Below are 13,102 nucleotides of genomic sequence, written 5' to 3' on the forward strand. Positions count from 1 at the left end.
TGGTTTTACATGCCTAAATGAAAAGGTGTTAGTTTCAATTATACAACCTTTCAATATATTTTCCAAATCTTCAAAAGTGCCTGGCTTTTGTTGTTAATATGTTGTTAAATTAACTGATAGTGCAGCACTGCTCCTATGACTTGCAATGATTTTGTCCGTGTGACCAAAAAATAAGGTGAAAATTCCTTACATTCTAAAAGGCGTCATGATCTCTTTGGAAATTAATTATCTTAGGGTTTGCATGATTACAGAATGATTACTGGATAGACAAAGATTTATTTCCTGATAATTACATAACAAGACATTACTGGGAGGAAGCCAGCATTGCAGCAGATAAATACCCTTGTTCATGCTGCCTGGAAAACTGTGGTAGGAACAGTGTTTGAAGAACATATAACATTGTGGAAAGAAAGACCTTTTTAACCCTCACTTCTGGTAGGGAGGATTCTCATCCAACATAGCTTGGATGAGAATCCTCCCACCTAACTTAGCCACCCCATCTGTGTTAACTATACCCAGTTTAGGGTTCCATTAGAATCAGTGGAGGATGAGAGATCTCCAGAAAGTAATCTGTATTTTGGCTCTTTGAATTGTCAGCTGCTGGAGTTCTCTCTCTACTGTAAAGGGCATTTAGGGATGCTAGAACCCATGGGTAGCTGCCTATATTTAAGTGGGATGAAACTGGGACATCCAGTATACGTCATAAATGTAGGACGTATTACAGAGCTACATAACAAATGGAGCTCTTGGTCCCATCTAGGAAAACCCAAGCTAAACTTCTCTAAGTTAACATCAAGCCAAAGTCCACTGCTAGGAGTGGAGGAGAAAGAGGAAAGAGAATGCATCTTGGGTGAAGAAATAAAACATATTCTCAGATGCTTACTCAATAGTATTGTGCTTCAGGCTCAGGATGTTGCTTCATTGTCAAATGGCTGATCTTTCCTTGTCATGCTTTCCTATTGTTCTCCATTCCTTAAATAATCCTGGCTTTCAGCTGCATTTTAAATCCATTTAATTCATTTTCAAACCCCCTAAAAAACAGAGATTAGTTTAGCAGATCAGGAAAGAATTAGAAAAAAGATTGCATAATGGACCTAGTTAAATTACACAGTTGCTACTTGCCTTTGCATAGTAATAAAGATGCAGTTAATAGCTTCCACTTTATTTAGCTGCTAAATTCTGTTTTGTTTCAGAAACCAACTCCACTGCAATAACTACATTGTTCTTTGCTCATTAATCTCTATTATTTGCTCTTCTTTGAATTGTTGTGACTTTTCAGAACATGGGCAGTCCTCTGGCAGACAGATGAACGTGTTGATCTATTAGATCTTTTAGGCCCTATGATTTAGACAAAGCAGTACTATTATAACGGTTTACAGACTTTAGTGCCTCATCTTAAGGCTTTAGTGTTCAGTCCATGATATCATAGCATCTCTACAGCAGAACTCCATTGCTACAATTTGTTCTATACAAAAGGTACAAGAACAGCATAATGCTAATTATTATACTGTCAGTATAATACCACTATATCCAGACCACTATACTTGCAGTTAAATCAGAAAATGAGTAGGGGATTGCAAGTAACAACTGAGGTTAACTTTTTTTAAAATTGCCTTCATTCCAAATATGACTTTATAACACTATATACTGCAGACTGTTGCCACAAACTTACTCCTTGAACTGAGTCTCATATAATTATAAACTGGCAGTAAGAGGTACATGAGTAGTTCTAGACATACTAAAGTATTCTTCAGAAAAAAAGAAGTCCAGTGCAAGTCCATGAGTACAGATGGAAATGCTGAAGCAGATTTTCATCTTCATATTTATGTCGGTATTGTGTGAACAAAGCATTTTTTTTCTCTTCATGCATTTTTTAAAAGCTCTTGCCATTAATGTCTCATAAGACATGAAGGGAAAATCTCCCATAGAATCAATGAATTCCAGTGGAGCAAATGCTTTATTTAAATTTCATTGGTTAGGTTCCCTGAAATCCACAGGGATTTCACCTTTTCAACTTAGTGTACTTGCTACATCTGATGTTCAGTGGTCATAACTATAATCTCCCTGGCTCACTTTTAATTTCCTTTTTCTATGATGGAGCAGTTCTTCATATTACATGTGTTTAATTTAAGATCTTCCATGTTCAGTCAAGTGTGTTTGTGGTGTTTGTTCTCCAGTCTTTAGGGAGGCAAAGAATAGACAAAGAAAAGTAGGCTGTGATGACTTGTTTGAGGTCCTTCATAGGAAGTATATCAGAAGAATGTTATTATTTTCTCCTGTATTTGTTACTGTCAATGCAATTGCTTACAGCATTTCTGCACTTTTCAGAACATATGAATTAAGGTAGGTGATTGACTTATCTCTGGGACCTGCTGCACTGCTGAGTAGCTCTCAGACCACCTGGGACAGACTGTGTCACACTGAGGTAGTGTTGTACCTCCTTGCCCAGGGAACTTGGGCTCTGGCTAGCAGAAGACCAGAAATCTCATAGTTTAATACCCAGAGCTGTGGTCTGCTCTTCAGATTTAGCAGCCACTGGGCACCATCAAGTGAAGCTCACTCAGACCAGCTACCTCATTCTTAGTGTGTTTATTTGAACTTGTAACGTGTTTCCTGGGGGGAAAAAAAGCTTTTATGAGGAGTCTGTATATGTTCAGAGTCTTTGCATGGGTGTTCTGACAAAATCTGACATTTTGTCTCTGAATTCCCAGGAGAGTACACCCAGCCATTTGAATATTTGTGAGTGGACTCCAACTGAACAAATATGAGTTATAGTTTAATTAAGAATTTAGTGGAGCTTATGTGAACAATATTTGCATGTTGTCCCATCTTCAGTCACGGCTCTGCCTGTATCATGGGTCCAGAATAGGACTTCAGACTTCTGATTGGCATAACAAATATTTCACTGAATAGGGTTGTCACTGTGGACAGTTTACTTGGTTTTCACAGCATTTAGAAATGGTACTTGTCACCTATTGCACACAAGCCTTTTCACTACCCTGCCAACTTCAAAATTATGTGAGGAGAAATGTCTCTGCTATTTTTTTTTTTTTTAGGAATATTAACTAAGGTATGCACTTCACTTCTAAATAAGCTATAATTCAGGAAGCATTTATGTAATCTCTCTACAGCAGGAATGCTCAGAAATATTCACATTTTAAAATGTTCCACCAGTACATCTCAATAGCTATGTCTGTTTGAAGAGATTAATCTTTGGCAAAGTCCAGAAAGCTCTTGCCATGCTTGGAGCAGAATTTATTTTAGCATCTGTAAAAGGATGCCTTGCTATCTTAGTTTTCTGAAGTCCTTCTACAGTAAACAGTGTTCAAGTGAGAAATCCTCCCAGTGAAGATGCCTGTATAGATGTCTGTCTCTGATGATTATAGAAGAAGCACCTTTAATCTAAGAACCTTGCAGCAGATGTTTAACTTTAAGACTTAGAACGTTAGGTGATATGAATCCTTTCGCTTATATTTACACATCAAGGTTCTGCAATGTTGATTTCCAGAATTTGACCTTCAAGCTTAACCTGATACCTGAGCCAGTGGCTGTAGCCAGACTCCCTGGCATTTCCCACTGTGCTGGCTGGGTGTGAAAAGGCTTAAGGAGTCATATCCAAAAGAACATCTATTTACCATACTGTGTTCATGTGGGCATCAACACTGCAAATCAGCATTATGCAAACAAACTCAAAAGAATCACTAAAGCTAGTAATTCTTAGGACTTTGACCTATTGAAATCTGTTCTTTGCTGGTTTAAAATACAAATGTAATTTTACCTGCTCTCCAATGAGAGGGCCACAGGTGACTGTAATCATCACAGTCAATGCTAAGCTGCTGAAAGGGAATCGGGATTTGTGTAAGAATCCATAGTTACACATCAGATCAATACTTTCACTACAGGAATTTAGAATTTGGTACACAGTCAACTCTCAGGCATCATTACTTATCCTGGATTTAATATTTCAGAGTTAGAAAATTCTGTTCAGCAGAAACACAGGTATTGCAAAACATCTATGAATCAAGGAATGAACTGAGTTCCTTTATGAAAAACATGGTAAACAGATTTCTGTAGAGCACAGGAGCAGCAATGAGAAAGGCATAGCCAAGTGTTTCTGAGTGGTACAAAACATAGTCCTGTGCCAAAAGGAGTAGTGTTAATGGTACACGAATATGGATTGAATCTACAGTCCCAATAAGCTCTACAAATAAATGGAAAGTTTGCACATGAGTAGAATTTTGGAAGTCATATGAACATAAGAATTACCATATTTTACCAGACCAAATCCTGCCTTGGTGAGCATTGTGTCATTGGTACTCCTTATTCTCTTTCTTTTTCAGCCTACCTGCATCTCAGTTATGCCCAGAATTCCCAGTAAAATCTAGATACTACTACCTAAGCATATGGTCAAAGTAATTCTCCGCCCTAAAGAATTTACAGTCTGAAACTGGGAGAACCTCCAAATGGTTGGAGCTTACCCTATTGACATAAAATGATGTATCTTTCACTCTGGCAAACTATCCTAAGAGTCTACTTAAAGGTGCTGAGTGACCTCATTTAAACCAAACCTTAGGATTAGGCACATTGTTTGTTTAAACTTTTTTGAGATCCTGAGATATAAGAAGCTTTGGAAGTGCAAAGATTTTTTTAAACTGGCTTAATATGTTTTTGTGTTTATTTGTAGATGTAGAACTTAAGCAGTATAAAATTTGACAGCTAAGACTAGTCATGAAATGTCTCCAGGAAAATAAAAACCTGTTAACAATTTGCTGACATTCATGACAACCCCTAAATGTTTCCAAATCTGCTTCCAGGTATTCATATGCAAGAATCTGAGATCTTTTGCATTGCAAATATTAGCAAATGCTTTTTAAATCATGCTTGCTTTTCACACACCATTTATATAAGAGCTTTCTGAGTAGCAGCAAATTGTAGTCCTATTAAATTTCAGTTCACCTTCACACTGGTACTTGAGTAAAAAATTTTTTTTGGATATTTTATAGACAATCCAAAAATATATGTCAACCATTAAGGATATGAATAAAAGGTTACAAATAAGAAAATATGCTATTAATAATGAATGAGAAAGTTCTGTCTGTTTTACACATGTGAGCAGTTCAGTCAGTTTACTAAACACTGTATTTGAACAGAGGAGATTGTGTATGTCTTTTTACTGCTTTTTGAATTTCTCTAATTATTGTGAGGAGTGCAGCAAATAGAAAATAAAAAAGCACATTGGAATCTTGGGTTAATTACCAGCATTGGATAACATTCTGTTTACGGCAGCCATTTAATTTTTAATGAATAATTATTTTAAAGAGAGCAGCTTTTAATTTTATAATTCTAATATTTCTCTATGAGTTTATTTCTATGATATTCATCCTAGTTTAAATTTGACCATCTGGAATGTAAGCACAAGTGGGAAATGGAGAGAGAATTTTATCTTTTTTTGCTTTCTCTTGTGTATACCAAGTTTGTTGAAGCCTATCAGTGGGTGATGTACGGCAATTTTAATAATTTAGTCTAATTATTCATTAATTCACTGGAGATGACAGTACTTTTTTATCATATACAGTTTTGCTTCTTAATGGTTTTACTATCTTACCCTAAGGAGGGCAGAACTGGGCCAGGCAGGGAAATAAGAACATTTGCAGTTCAGTAATATAAAATGAATTAATCTGTAAGACTGACTGGTACTACTTATGTCCCCTCATTAGTATCACATTCAGTTCATTTTCCTCATCTTCTTCTGTAGTGGAACTCCCAGTTGTCTGGATTCCTGGGAGAAGGATGAGCAGCCCTGGCATACCCAGTGTACAACTCAGTCTGCATCCAGCTCTTGCATCCTGCTGGTCTCTTTGGGGACAGAGGAGGTAGCAACCACAGCATCAGGACCAGAATGTGCTGCTGCAAAGTTGTCCTGATGTGTTTTTGTTCATGTTCCCAAAAAGTTTTACTACAGCTTGAAGCAGCCTGGGCATTTAAAGTTAAGCATTACTCCTTTGATCCTGGGCCATTTGTTCTGCCTTTGTTTTGGGAATTTCCAGGAGAAATATGGTGGTAGGGTTGTCTATGTATGCATGTTACCTCAGGCCCAAAATCTAGATTGTCTGCTTTCATTTTTGCCTCTTTTGAAGCGGAACCTGCTGCAGTTTTGTGTCATCAATTTTGATCTGCTCTAAGTCGAAATCATTTATGCCAAGTAACTCTCATAAATGTGCTGGGAAGAGCAAGTTAATAGAAAGAAAAGCACCTCTGCAACTGCCTTGCAGAATGTCTTTTCCCTGCTCCCATAATTTCTACAAACAGCTTCTGATGAGGGAAGTGGGTTTTTGTGTGGAGAGTAGGAAGAAGACATCAGTTTGGAGAGGTGAGGGAAACTGGGAAGGAAAGGAGTTGGGAGTGGGGTTAGCAAACTGGAGCCATGGGGAAATGAGCTCTGGAAAAAAATGAGTACAGAGCTGACAGTGACTGCAGATGTGTTGTCACTGCCAACAGCTTTAGTGGCCCAGGCTGTCTTGACAAAAGCTGAATGCATGCAGTTGCCTAAGGAACAATGTTAAATCAATCTTTTAATTTTCCCTATTTTTATGAGATACCTTGTTTGTTCTCTGTTATTTCACCTCAGAGGGTCTTTCCCATAAGGGCTTGAAGGACACCTTAATTAGCAGCAGCAGTAATGGCTGGCAGGGAAGTAGCAGCATGTGTCCCCTTTCCTGCCTTGCCTTTTATTTGGTCAAGGAAGTCACTTGCACTTTATTTTATCATTTCTCCTCCTTATCCTTCTTCCCTCCCTCCCTCCCCCGTGTCCTGACTCCCTGCCCGGATTCAAGAGCTTGAAGGTCTGCTGGTGGTAGCCGTGGTGGCTGCAGGGAGGAGGGAAGGGGGGAAAAAGCAGAGGGAGTAAAATAAGTGTCAAGGAATTCATTGTCTGTTCTCCACCTGTTGTTATTCTGGTCCCAATCAACCTGCTAGCCAGGCTGGAGCCAGTGGCCATCTGGAAACACTGCTCTGTTTATAAACTTGGCATGAAGCAGCACTCCCGGGCCCTGACCTCCCACACAAATCTGGAAACAATTAGAGCAAGATGATAGGCAGGCAGGCAGGGAGAGAAGGGGAGGGAAAGAGCGCAGGAGAGAGGAGGCTGTAGAGAAGGGGAAAAACAGACAGAGTGAAGGGGAGCATGGAGAAGGTGGCAAATGTTTCTGAGATGCAAATATTTATGCCCACCTTAAGTGACCGCTAGCTCATTAATTATTGCCCTTGCCAAAACAGCTTTTTTTTTCCATGAAGGCTAAGGCATGCTGCTTTACCTCCCCCAGCAACACAGGTTTTCCACATTATATTGTAGGTTTTACACTGCTAAAAGTTTGCTTTTACAAATCTTAGGAAATTGAAATGGGTCTGTTAGGTCCAGACGCTCAGACCCATACACGTTCTGTACTTGGTGGTGTTGAAAACTGGAGTCCAAAAATTCAGCTCCTACCCATATTTATTAGCAGTAATGTCTTTCTCTGCTACTCACACACCCCAGCCCGCCTCTCTCCAGGAAGGATCGCTGCCAGTCTCCAGCTCTCTGGAGTGTGGGAGTCATTTGGGCTCAATTCTCTCAAGCCTTCTCTTGCCCCACCCTACCCACCCACTCCTATTGCAACGCATCATTGTCTTACTGGGAAGGCTGTGCTTTTCCTGGTCAAACCAGACCTTCAGTCACTGGGTTACTCCCTAGCTCCTTCCTGGATTTGGACCCTTTCCCAGCCCTGCCCGTGCCGTGCAGGTACACAGCCTGCCTGCCCATCCACCACCTATTCCAGTGGAGTCTTGAGGAGATCAAGGAAGAGCCACAAAACAAATCCATGCATTTCACTTTCTGCACGCATGGTGTGGGCAATCCTGTCCATGCTCTTGGTGGTTTTAATGTAGCTAGTACAGATGCCAGTGTGTTAATTCACCTCTCATAATGTGTCCTTTCAGTGTAACAGCTGCAAGAGCGAGTCGCGCCTGGCTGAGACAAACCTGACATTCATTCCTGCCAGCCTGCCTAAGGGAGGATCCCTTTTGGCTCACCTGACACATCTGCTACTTCCACATCGCAAGAAAGTCAAGCATTGTGTTTCAGGTGCAATAAAACATGGCTCCTTCCTGGTGTGAGGAACTGCTAGTGGTGACATTGATCTCTGAGTGCATCCCAACAGATCCGTGGACTGGACAGGGTGTGGCTGTGGCTGCCACGGCCAGAGCTGCTGCTGGGCCAGTAGGACCTGAGCCAGTGTGGCTGAGCATGTAGTATAACCCACATCTTTCAATTTCCTTGATTTTCTTCAGGTACCAGCCTTGCTTGTGAGGTGCATTGAAAGTTTATCTACCTTGCAATTCATAAAAAAATCTACAGCTCAAAATGCCCGGGATAACTTTTCCCATTATGTGGCCTTCAACGTTCTTGCCCCTGGTGCATCCCCTCAGGGCAGCCTTTGGCCCATCGGTCTCCCCAGAGTCAGTGGCTTGCCTCAGCTGTTTCGTACTGGCCACAACACAAACATGGCCCAAGTAAGACCAAGACAACTGATAATGCCCTAATGTTTGTACTACCATCAGGACAGAAATGATCAGCTGCAAGGTGAGAGTTGTTTGGACTCCACAGCTCCTCAGGAGTGGTATGTTTTGCAGTGGTGGCTGTGGTGTGATGGGGGAACCTTTCTGAATGCTAAAGGAAGTACAAAGGGTCCACTCTGCTTGTGTCATTCTGAATAACAGTTTGTCCATTATCTAATGCTGATCTTTCCCTCAAATGGTGAGCTGTCACATTTGAATACATACATAGTATCTGTGGCCTAATTCTATGGCGTGCTGGAAGTCTTTTGAAAAGGGCTTAAAAGGACTTTTCCTCTCCAAAGGAGCTCAATGGTTCAGACTCATTTTTGTGAATGAAATGTTGCTATCATAATTAGTGCTAATTGGCACTTTGTTTGCAGCCTCATCAGCGTTTGTGATTAGCTAAACAGAATGAGGAGGTTATGAGTGCATGTCTGTACTACAGATAAATAAAAGACCTTAAAGTAAATTCCTGCTAAGGCAGCACTTTTCAGAGCACTGTGTTCATGTACTGCCTCCTTCCCTTACCAGAAATTCATGTTTCACAACCACTGGTTACTTTTCACAGATTTGCAGTAAGCATCAAGTTATTACGTTAATGTCTGGTGTGGCTATTCCTATGGTGACCCACTAAGGAATGCATTTTGTTTTGACATGGCCTTGGAAACTTAAAGGAGTACAAAATGCACAACATGCAGGCATGTAGAAATAAATACACGGAACACATCAGATATGAATAGCAAGGAGGCTAGAAGCAATTCAGCCACAGGGCTAAGAAACAAATGGTTTCTTTATGTGGCTCTGGCTGTTCGGTAGCTGTACTTCAGAGCAATGTAATGGGTTTTAATGTTCATAAAAATGTTCAATCTGGTAAACTGATTTTTAGACCCTTACACAGTCTTGTTGAAATTGGATTCATTTGAACTGTAATATAAAATATTATGTTTATTTAACCCTTGTAAAGTGATCTCCTTTGTCTTCCTGAACTTGCTGGGCAGTTAAGGATCTAGCATTCCTTCCACAGTTAATAAAGTTTTGCATTTTTCTTTCTATTCATATACTTAATTACAGTCAGACCTGGTTAACCAGCATAATTTTTTTTTAAACACTCATTATTTTATAAAGCTTTTGATTGAAAAATATAGTCATACACTGAGCCTTTGTGTATTATTTAGGTTCAAATTTAGATTTTAGATTTTTCCTGTGTGCAGCCCTGCAGATAATGCATTGTGGATCAGCTGAGGTCTGATTGTACCTATGATGCAATTTTTAAATCATGTCAGAGGCTTTGCTCTTTATAAAAGGTGGTAATCCATTTCTGTCCTCATTTTTGAGTCAAATGCTCACTGATATGAATGGCAGTTCAACATTCAAAGCAGCTCTTTTGTTCTCTGCTCTACCCATTCCCTGAATTTTCATCTGTCTTGCACCAAGGCCCCCAGAGACATTTCATACAGGCATTTCTATGTTGCTTGCAAGTGGGCAAGAATAAACTGCATTCCATATGGCCATTAGGTAACCCTTTTGCTACATGTATATTGCATTTCCCAAGGCATTCAGGATTTACAAAAATCCTTGAATGGTATAGTTGGTGTTGATCAAAGAGTCCGTGATTCAAGAATTTATGAAGAAGGATTTTGAGGTTTTCAGTCTGAAATTTTGCAGGGAATACAGTTGCTGGAATAGTGTTTAAAAATCCTAAGGCTTTTACTGGAGTTAGTTGGTAGGTAGGAGTGAAATCCCTTTACAGCCTTAAAAGACGATATAATTTGGTGTGCACTTTTGATAATTTAACAGTGAATGTCTGGCACTTGGTTTGCTATGCATGGATTGTTGAGCTCCTGGGGACCATTTCACCCCTCTCCCAATGTGGAAAATTAAACAATGTACAAGATTAGAATTTTAGCTAAAAATGAATAGTGAAAGGACACAATGCTGCAACTTTGGCTTTCACATCAGAACTGATTAATGACCACAGAAGATAAATGTAGAAGGTCAAACCTATCAATTTTAAAACACAGAGCAATTACAGAGCTGCCATTTCTTAAGTTCAAGCTTCCTGCTGCTGTAAGTCCTGCTCACAGTGGCTTATACTGAGTGGTCAGTAAGGCTTATGAAGGCACTTTGCATAAGGCTGAATTTTATCAGGGAGACTTTTTAGCTGTGAATCAGATAAATCTTTGTGTGTAAGCTCAATATTTTGATACTACTAGGATAAATGTAAAGCTGTGAAGGATTTTAGGAAAGCACCTACCAAAATAAGGGAGGAAAATCTGAGATCCTTTTTTGTGTATGTCCTTACATTTGTAATTTATGGAAGATAGCTTCATCTCTGAGGAAACATCTGTATTTCATTGGGGTGCTGTTTTCTACCTAGTTTTATAGCACGACTAATCGAAGCACTGAGAGATCAAGTGCCTCACTCAGGGTCAGAGATCATTTTGGTAGCTCTGTCTTAAGCCTATATTTCAGCATGACTCTGAGTTTGCGATAAGACAACCCCTGCAAACTCCAAAATTAAAGGCAATATAAATAACTGTGTATAGTCTAACCAGTATGACTGTGTTGTTGTCATTGTTGTTTGACATTCTCTTTTAAAACACTCTGTGGAGAGAGTACACTAAGAGTGTCCAGGAAGGGAGTAAGTGAAAGAAAACACTTTGTTCTGTGTTCACAAAGCAGTAACAAGAATTTGTACAAACTATATCCATGTCCAGAGCTTGAATGTTTCAAAGTCTTTTCTACAGAGTGCCTTGTAATCATTATCCTCAGCATCCTGTTTAAGAGAAGCTATTAACTACTTGCAGTACTTTCCTTCTATTTTTCAGTAAGATAATATGAGGCAAAGGCCAAGAGCTAACGTCAGGTTGTGTCCAAAGCACTTTTTTTTTTTAGAAGAGGTCTGTTAGTGGATATTTTTGAAGTGGCAGAAAGGAAGCACCGGGGCAGTGTCCTTCCTGGCTCTGCACAGCTTCCTGCGCGCTTCCCTGCCGAAGCTTTAGTCAGAGCCCTGCAACAATTCATGCTCAACCTCCCACACCATCGTCTGCCTGGCTTTGATTTTCTGAACTTGTACAATCGACTGGCAGGTCTGTTCGCTGACTTAACGATGAGTGTGCAGGTGGCAGAGCAAAGAGCCAGCAGAAATATCTTTGTGATTCAGAGATTGTGAACGATCTCTGTGTGTGCGTCTTTGAATACACCTGCCCTTTAATGCTACAGTAGACAGGGTTGTGTAATGTACCCAGATTAAAGTCTACAGGGCTCTTGGAGAAACACATTGTGGTAAACAAAAAAAAAAAAAAAAAAAAAAAATTAGAGCTAACTGCTGACTAAACTCTTTTCACCCGCACTTTTCTCATATCCTTGGTCATGAACTCTCTCCAAACTTCTTCCCACCTGTTTATGGCTTGGCTCTCTGGGCCAGGTACTGTTCCCATTGGCACAAGTGCAAATCCAGTTACCTGATTTAAATTAAAACCTGTTGGGCTGCTCAGGCTTCACATTGTTGTAGTCGTTGTGGAGCCACAATTTGTGAATGGAGTGATGTCTAGAACTGTAATTTCCTGCAAATGATGAAGAAGATGCTGATTTTGCCTGTGGCAACAGCTGCTGAGAAAGGGAAGAGAAAAACCTTTGCAAGAGCAGGAGGAGATAACAAGTGCAATGTGCAGTGAAGAGTCAGTCAAAGAAATGGTTATCTTTGACTATATGTTCACTGAAAGAAACAAGGATTTGCAGGCTTTTTGTTTTTCTGCTTCTTGTGAGTGTGCTTTTTATTGTATTTACTTTATTAAAATATAAACAGCCTTTTTTCTTCTCCCCTTTCTCTTCTAATAGAATGACTATTAGTAACTTCATCTTGAGAAATAGTGTAGTAATGCAGTTCAATATTTGTTCTTTCTCTTAGTGTTTTTAAAGTCCTTGAGCTAATTTTGTCTTAAAAACAGGCTGACTCCTCAAAGAGGCTCCCACTGTTCTGGTTCCTGTCATCATTGCAGTGAGAAACTTGTTTCTATCTTCCTATGGCTGAATGCATCAAGGAAGGCTGATGCCCCTCAAGAAGCCATCAGTCTTTGATTTTTCTTTAAGAGGATGGAGGACAGCAGAGTTTGGAGAAGTTGCACCCAGGGGTAGTAGAGCTAACCCTCTACGTGTTACAGCTGCTGTCATGAGGGATCCCACTGCTCTGCACACTTGGGATAGATTGCAAGGCAAATGTTTAGTGAGAAACCAGATATATTGAAGAAAGAAATATTAAATTTTATGAGGACAAAAGGAATCTGCTGTTATCAGAAACACCTGGGTCCTCAGATCAGCCAGGGTCAACAAAGCCTATATTCTTCCTGCCACATATATATGAAATATAATTTGAATAAAAAGACACGGCAGATCATAAGAGATGAGGACTTTTTGCACCATCTCCATTACGTTGTTGTTAACGTGCCTCTCTGTTTCAAGTCAGGCTGTACTTGTGCACTTCATTGGGAATGGCTTTGTAACCATGTTC

At 39.9% G+C, this 13,102-nt stretch overlaps 1 long non-coding RNA gene across 3 annotated transcripts in view; it reads right to left on the minus strand.

The window, feature by feature from the left end:
* The window catches only part of LOC146768388 (uncharacterized), a 17,465-nt gene extending 5,578 nt beyond the window's left edge, over window positions 1–11,887 (minus strand). For 2 of the 3 annotated variants that reach the window (XR_014953412.1, XR_014953411.1), the window contains exons 1-3: window positions 7,530–11,887; window positions 3,779–3,836; window positions 884–1,031 (exon numbers count right to left, since the gene is read on the minus strand). This is a non-coding gene — a long non-coding RNA (uncharacterized LOC146768388). The remainder of the gene's footprint in view (window positions 1–883; window positions 1,032–3,778; window positions 3,837–7,529) is intronic. The other variant, XR_014953413.1, reaches the window with a different exon arrangement.
* Between the last annotated feature and the right edge of the window lie 1,215 nt (window positions 11,888–13,102).

Source organism: Lonchura striata, chromosome 2 (assembly GCF_050655825.1).
Source record: "Lonchura striata isolate lonStrDom1 chromosome 2, ASM5065582v1, whole genome shotgun sequence".
NCBI classification, from domain to species: domain Eukaryota; kingdom Metazoa; phylum Chordata; class Aves; order Passeriformes; family Estrildidae; genus Lonchura; species Lonchura striata.